The sequence below is a fragment of the Arachis hypogaea genome, chromosome 19 (assembly GCF_003086295.3).
Source record: "Arachis hypogaea cultivar Tifrunner chromosome 19, arahy.Tifrunner.gnm2.J5K5, whole genome shotgun sequence".
NCBI lineage: Eukaryota > Viridiplantae > Streptophyta > Magnoliopsida > Fabales > Fabaceae > Arachis > Arachis hypogaea.
Genome location: NC_092054.1, coordinates 123,772,104 through 123,779,423, shown reverse-complemented (window position 1 = coordinate 123,779,423; position 7,320 = coordinate 123,772,104). Strand labels below are relative to the sequence as shown.

Sequence of the window (7,320 nt, the reverse complement as noted above, 5' to 3'; positions counted from 1 at the left end):
CACAGGGCATTTTCTGAAGGGGTTTACATGAGTGAAAGTGGAAATCATGTAAACATGCTAGCAAAAGGCTTGGATACTTAGTTGGACAGCTACCTAATGTACATCCGGGAATCACAAAATATGATGAAGTGAAGGATGAGTTAGCACGAGAAGAAAGAGTAAGGGTTGAGAAGAGTCATGAATCAGTAAAGAAGGCACTTGAAGACTGGAAAAGAGCCAGACTAGCACGGATGCAAGGAAGCACAAGTAGACACAAAGAGGACAAACAAGAAGGAGAGCAGGGGCAACCCCATGAGTAAAAAGTGGTGGAGTTCCCTCATTGTCCCATCTTTTTCAAGTTTTAAATAAGGAAAATCATGTATGAAATAGAACATGCTTCCATGGTAGTTTAGGATTTTCAATTCTGTTTTTAGTATTCTCATTGCTTAGGTCTGTAATTGCTAGTCAAATTGCCTGTTTTCAATTCCATCTTGCTTATTGTGCTTCTTGCCTCTTTTTAATCAAATAAAATGAGAATGTGTGTTATCAAAGACCAGAGTGAAATTCATATTGTGGAGTAAGTTCTTAGATTTGTGGTGTTATAATAGATTAGCTAAGTTGGTTCACCAATAAGGTGGGAAGGCAACTATCTGTCCTGAATCATATGCTTGAAACACACTGGTATGCGAAATTGTTACTCTGAGGTTGTAAAATTTGTTGTTCGTTCTCTCCCTGGCAATGGCGCCAATAACTGGTGCATAATACCATAGTCCAAACATAACTTCACAACTTCGCACAACTAACCAGCAAGTGCACTGGGTCGTCCAAATAATAAAACCTTACGTGAGTAAGGGTCGATCCCACGGAGATTGTTGGTATGAAGCAAGCTATGGTTATCTTGTTAATCTCAGTCAGGCGGATATCAAATGGTTATGGAGTTTTCGAATAATAATAATAAATAAACAGAAAATAAAGATAGAAATACTTATGTAATTCATTGGTGAGAATTTCAGATAAGTGTATAGAGATGCTTTCGTTCCTCTGAACCTCTGCTTTCCTGCTGTCTTCATCCAATCCTTCCTACTCCTTTCTATGGCAAGCTTTCTGTAAGGGCATCACCATTGTCAATGGCTACATCCCATCCTCTCTGTGAAAATGGTCCAAATGCTCTGTCACGGCATGGCTAATCATCTGGAGGTTCTCAATCATACTGGAATAGGATTTACTATCCTTTTATGTCTGTCACTACGCCCAGCACTCGCGAGTTTGAAGTTCGTCACAGCCATCCCTTCCCAGATCCTACTCGGAATACCACAGACAAGGTTTAGACTTTTCGGATCTCAGTAATGGCCATCCATGGGTTCTAACTTATACCACGAAGATACTAATAACTCGGACTCGGTCCCCTGTATTAGATATCTAAGAGATACTCATTCTAGCTTGGTTGCATGTAGAACGGAAGTGTTTCTCAGGCACGCGTTCATAAGTGAGAATGATTATGAGCGTCACATAATCATCACATTCATCATGTTCTTGGGTGCGAATGGATATCTTAGAAGCAGAATAAGTTGAATTGAATAGAAAATAGTAGTACTTTGCATTAAATCATGAGGAACAGCAGAGCTCTACACCTTAATCTATGGAGTGCAGAAACTCTACCGTTTGAAAATATATAAGTGATAATGGTCTTGGCATGGCCAAATGGCCAGCCCCCATGAAAGTCTAAGATAGCATAAAACTGATCAAAGATGTAAATACAATAGTAAAAAGTCCTATTTATACTAGACTAGCTACTAGGGTTTACAGAAGTAAGTAATTGATGCAGAAATCCACTTCCGGGGCCCACTAGGTGTGTGCTTGGGCTGAGCTTGAAGTTTACACGTGCAGAGGCTTCTTTTGGAGTTGAACGCCAAGTTGTAATGTGTTTTTGGCGTTCAACTCTGGTTCGTGACGTATTTCTGGCGTTTAACTCCAGACTGCAGCATAGAACTGGCGTTCAACGCCCTTTTGCGTTGTCTAAACTCGACCAAAGTATGAACTATTATATATTTCTGGAAAGCCCTAGATGTCTAGTTTCCAACGCAATGGGAAGCGCGCCATTTGGAGCTTTGTAGCTCCAGAAAATCCACTTTGAGTGCAGGGAGGTCAGAATCCAACAGCATCAGCAGTCCTTCTTCAACCTCTGAATCTGATTTTTGCTCAAGTCCCTCAATTTCAGCCAGAAAATACCTGAAATCACAGAAAAATACACAAACTCATAGTAAAGTCCAGAAATGTGAATTTAACATAAAAACTAATAAAAACATCCCTAAAAGTAACTAGATCCTACTAAAAACATACTAAAAACAATGCCAAAAAGTGTATAAATTATCCGCTCATCACACACCCCATGAGACTAGCCAAATAACAAGATCCAAATAAAAGAAAAGGGAAAGAAAAATGAAAGTTAGGAATAAAAGAAAAAGAGTAAGAAATAAGGCTAGGCACCAAGGGTTTGAATCTTGAGGGAAGTGTCTGTGGTGTTCCTGTGTAAGGGATTTACTTGGATGAATAAGCTCTTAGGGGTGCCTTATCACTTGGTAACTTGGGTTAACTAACCCGGGATTATCAGCTGAAAGTCCACTATCAAGAGTAACCTTTTCTACAGAACGCATAGTAACCCAAAGAGGTGCTGGACACCAAGGTCTCAAGAAAGAAAATAACAAACCATGTGTCTGTGGTGTGTATGTATGGGGGAAAGAGACTTGAGGGAGTAAGTCCTTAGGGGTGTCTTAACACCTAGCACCTTGAACCAACTAGGTCGGGAGTGCTGGCTGAAAGCTTATCTTAAAGAGTCACCCCCTTACAGAGCATCTAGTCTAAGAACTCAAATAAACCCTGAAATGACAAAAAGGATCAGAGAATAAGAGTCTCATAGGGTGCAGTTAAGTGAGCATTCCAGAATATGATAAAGGTCTGAAAGCCAGTGAAGGAATGAACCTAAGTTGCTATGCATGAAACCACCATAAAACCAAGGACATGACTTTCACAATAATGACTCATTTCTCTTGGCATTTCATTCATCATTCTCTTGTTCTAGTACTTGCTTAGGGACAAGCAAGCTTTAAGTTTGGTGTTGTGATTCCAGGATATTTTGGCCAGTTTCACTGACCTTTTCTTTACTGTTTTAGGATAGTTTCATGCATTTTCTTAGGACATAAGCAAGTTTTGGGTGGAATTTTACTTACATCTTGATTTAAGCATACATTGTGCACTTTACATGATTTCATGGGAATTTTGCATGAATTAGATGACAAATTGGATAATGCATGTCTCATGATGTGGATTAGAACTTTGATGCACTTTATTGCTTGATTTCAGGACAAAGAAATCAAGAAAGAACCACGTTAGCAGCCACGTTAGTCTAACTAACATGACCACTAACATAGAATGGGAGCTAGCTTGCAACGTTAATGAGAAAAGTAATCGCCAATAACGTCCTCGAAGCCATCATAGCCCACGTTAAGAGTCATGTTAACTAAGCTAACGTGAACTCTAACGTGGAAGAAAGAAAGTGGAGCCAACGTTAGTGACACTCACCTTTGTCACTGGTATGCAAAATTGTGATCTCTGGTAATGAATTATTGTTCAAAATTGATTCCCTGGCGATGGCACCAAAAACGGATGCACAGAACCATGGTCTAAACATATCTTCACAACTTCGCATAACTAACCAGCAAGTGCACTGGATCGTCCAAGTAATACCTTACGTGAGTAAGGGTCAAATCCCACGGAGATTGTTGGTATGAAGCAAGCTATGGTTACCTTGTAAATCTCAGTCAGGAGGATATAAAATAGTTATGGAATTTTCGAAATTAATACTAAAATAAGGATAGAAATACTTATGTAAATCATTGGTGAGAATTTCAGATAAGCGTATGGAGATGCATTCATTCCTCTGAACCTCTGCTTTCCTGCTGTCTTCATCCAATCAGTCTTACTCCTTTCTATGGCTGGCTTTGTGTAAGGATGTCACCGGTGCCAATGGCTACTTTCAATCCTCTCAGAAAAATGGTCCAAATGCTCTATCACAGCATGGCTAATCATCTGGAGGCATCACCCTTGTCGTTGGTTGCATCTTATTCCTCTCTGTGAAAATGGTCCGATGCGCTGTCACTGCATGGCTAATCATCTTGGAGGTTCTCGATCATACTGGAATAGAATTTACTATCCTTTTGCGTCTGTCACTACGCCCAGCACTCGCGAGTTTGAAGTTCGTCACAGTCATTCAATCCCAGAGTCCTACTCGGAATACCACGGACAAGGTTTAGAATTTCCGGACTCTCATGAATGCCGCCATCAATCCAGCTTATACCACGAAGATTCTGATTAAGAGATCTAAGAGATATTCATTCAATCTAAGGTAGAACGGAAGTGGTTGTCAGGCACGCGTTCATAGGGAATGATGATGATTGTCACGTTCATCACATTCAGGTTGAAGTGCGAATGAATATCTTAGAAGCGGAATAAGTTGAATTGAAAAGAAAATAGTAGTACTTTGCATTAATCTTTGAGGAACAGCAGAGCTCCACACCTTAATCTATGGAGTGTAGAAACTCTACCATTGAAAATACATAAGTGATAATGGTGTTCATTGGTCTCGGCCCCAGAGGGGAACCGGAGCAACCAAGACTGCTAATACAATGATAAAAAGTTCTATTTATAATAAACTAGTCACTAGGGTTTACAGAAGTAAGTAATTGATGCATAAATGCACTTCCGGGGCCCACTTGGTGTGTGCTTGGGCTAAGCTTGAAGTCTACACGTGGAGAGGTCATTCTTGGAGTTGAACGCCAGCTTTTGTGCCATTTTGGGCGTTGAACTCCACTTTGCAACTTGTTTCTGGCGCTGGACGCCAGAATTGGGCAGAAAACTGGCGTTGAACGCCAGTTTGCGTCATCTAAACTCGGGCAAAGTATGGACTATTATATATTGCTGGAAATCCCTGGATGTCTACTTTCCAACACAATTGGAAGCGTGCCATTTTGAGTTCTGTAGCTCCAGAAATTCAATTTTGAGTGCAGGGAGGTCAGAATCCAACAGCATCAGCAGTCCTTCTTCAACCTCTGAATCTGATTTTTGCTCAAGTCCCTCAATTTCAGCCAGAAAATACCTGAAATCACAGAAAAACACACAAACTCATAGTAAAGTCCAGAAATGTGAATTTAACATAAAAACTAATGAAAATATCCCTAAAAGTAACTAGATCCTATTAAAAACATACTAAAAATAATGCCAAAAAGCGTATAAATTATCCGCTCATCACAACACCAAACTTAAATTGTTGCTTGTCCCCAAGCAACTGAAAATCAAATAGGATAAAAAGAAGAGAATATACTATAAATTATCCAAGACTATGAAATCAGTAGGGATGTAAAGGCCTTCAACCTTCACTAACACGTCCTCTACTTGTCCATAAGCCTGTTTTCTTGAATTGTCTGCCATCTCTAGTGAGATTTTAGCAGCTTGCACCCCATAGATTCCCAGTTTCTCTATTACAGAGAGGGGCATGAGGTTTATTCCTGAACCAAGGTCACACAGAGCCTTAAAGATCATGGTGCCTATGGTACAAGGTATTATGAACTTTCCAGGATCCTGTCTCTTCTGAGGCAATGTCAGTTGATCCAGATCACTTAGTTCATTGGTGAACAAGGGAGGTTCATCTTCCCAAGTTTCAATACCAAATAATTTGGCATTTAGCTTCATGATTGCACCAAGGAACTTGGCAGCTTGCTCTTCTGTAACATCGTCATTCTCTTCAGAAGAGGAATACTCATTAGAGCTCATGAATGGCATAAGGAGGTTCAATGGAATCTCTATGGTCTCTAGATGAGTCTCAGATTCCTTAGGTTCCTCAGAGGGAAGCTCCTTATTGATCACTGGACATCCCAGGAGGTCTTCCTCCTTGGAATTCACGTTCTTCTCCTCTCTTGTGGGTTCGGCCATGGTAATTAATTCAATGGCCTTGCACTCTCCTTTTGGATTCTCTTCTGTATTGCTTGGGAGAGTACTAGGAGGGACTTCAGTGATCCTTTTACTCAGCTGGCCCACTTGTGCTTCCAAATTTCTAATGGAGGATCTTGTTTCATTCATGAAACTCAAAGTGGTCTCAGATAGATCAGAGACTAAATTTACTAAGCTAGATGGATTCTGCTCAGAATTCTCTGTCTGTTGCTGAGTGGATGATGGAAAAGGCTTGCTATTGCTAAACCTGTTTCTTCCACCATTATTAAAGCCTTGTTGAGGCTTTTGATCCTTCCATGAGAGATTTGGGTGATTTCTCCATGATGGATTATAGGTGTTTCCATAAAGTTCACCCATGTAATTTACCTCTGCTATTGCAGGGTTCTCAGGATCATAAGCTTCTTCTTCAGAAGATGCCTCTTGAGTACTGTTGGACGCAGCTTGCATACCATTCAGACTCTGCAAAATCATATTGACTTGCTGAGTCAATATTTTATTCTGAGCCAGTATGCCATTTAGAGTATCAATTTCAAGAACTCCCTTCTTCTGAGGCGTCCCATTACTCATAGTATTCCTCTCAGAAGTGTACATGAACTGGTTATTAGCAACCATGTCAATGAGTTCTTGAGCTTCTGTAGGCGTTTTTTTTAGGTGAATGAATCCACCTGCAGAAGTATCTAATGACGTCGTAGCTAATTCAGACATACCATTATAGAATATATCCAGGATGGTCCATTCTGAAAGCATGTCAAAAGGACACTTTTTGGTCAGTCCTTTGTATCTCTCCCAAGCTTCATAGAGGGATTCACCTTCCTTCTGTCTGAAGGTTTGAACATCCACTCTAAGCTTGTTCAGCTTTTGAGGAGGAAAGAACTTGGCTAAGAAAGCCGTGACTAGCTTATCCCAAGAGTTCAGGCTATCTCTGGGTTGAGAGTCTAACCACACTCTAGCTCTGTCTCTTACAGCAAAAGGGAACAGCATGAGCCTGTAGACTTCAGGATCTACTCCATTAGTCTTAACGGTATCACATATCTGCAAGAATTCAGTTAAAAACTGAAAAGGATCTTTAGATGGAAGTCCATGAAACTTGCAGTTCTGCTGCATCAGAGAAACTAATTGAGGTTTCAGCTCAAAGTTGTTTGCTCCAATGGCAGGAATGGAGATGCTTCTTCCATGTAAATTGAAATTAGGTGTAGTAAAGTCACCAAGCATTCTCCTTGCATTATTGTTGTTGGGTTCGGCTGCCATCTCCTTTACTTGTTCGAAATTTTCAATAAGGTTGTCTCTGGATTGTTGTAATTTAGCTTCTCTTAGTTTCCTCTTCAGAGTCCTTTCAGG

At 40.4% G+C, this 7,320-nt stretch overlaps 1 non-coding gene across 1 annotated transcript; it reads left to right on the top strand.

Annotated features, from left to right (window-relative positions):
• Positions 1 to 6,723: 6,723 nt before the first annotated feature.
• Positions 6,724 to 6,831, top strand: LOC112781908 (small nucleolar RNA R71). Its single transcript, XR_003192655.1, has one exon. It is a non-coding gene; the product is annotated as a small nucleolar RNA R71 (small nucleolar RNA).
• Positions 6,832 to 7,320: the final 489 nt, after the last annotated feature.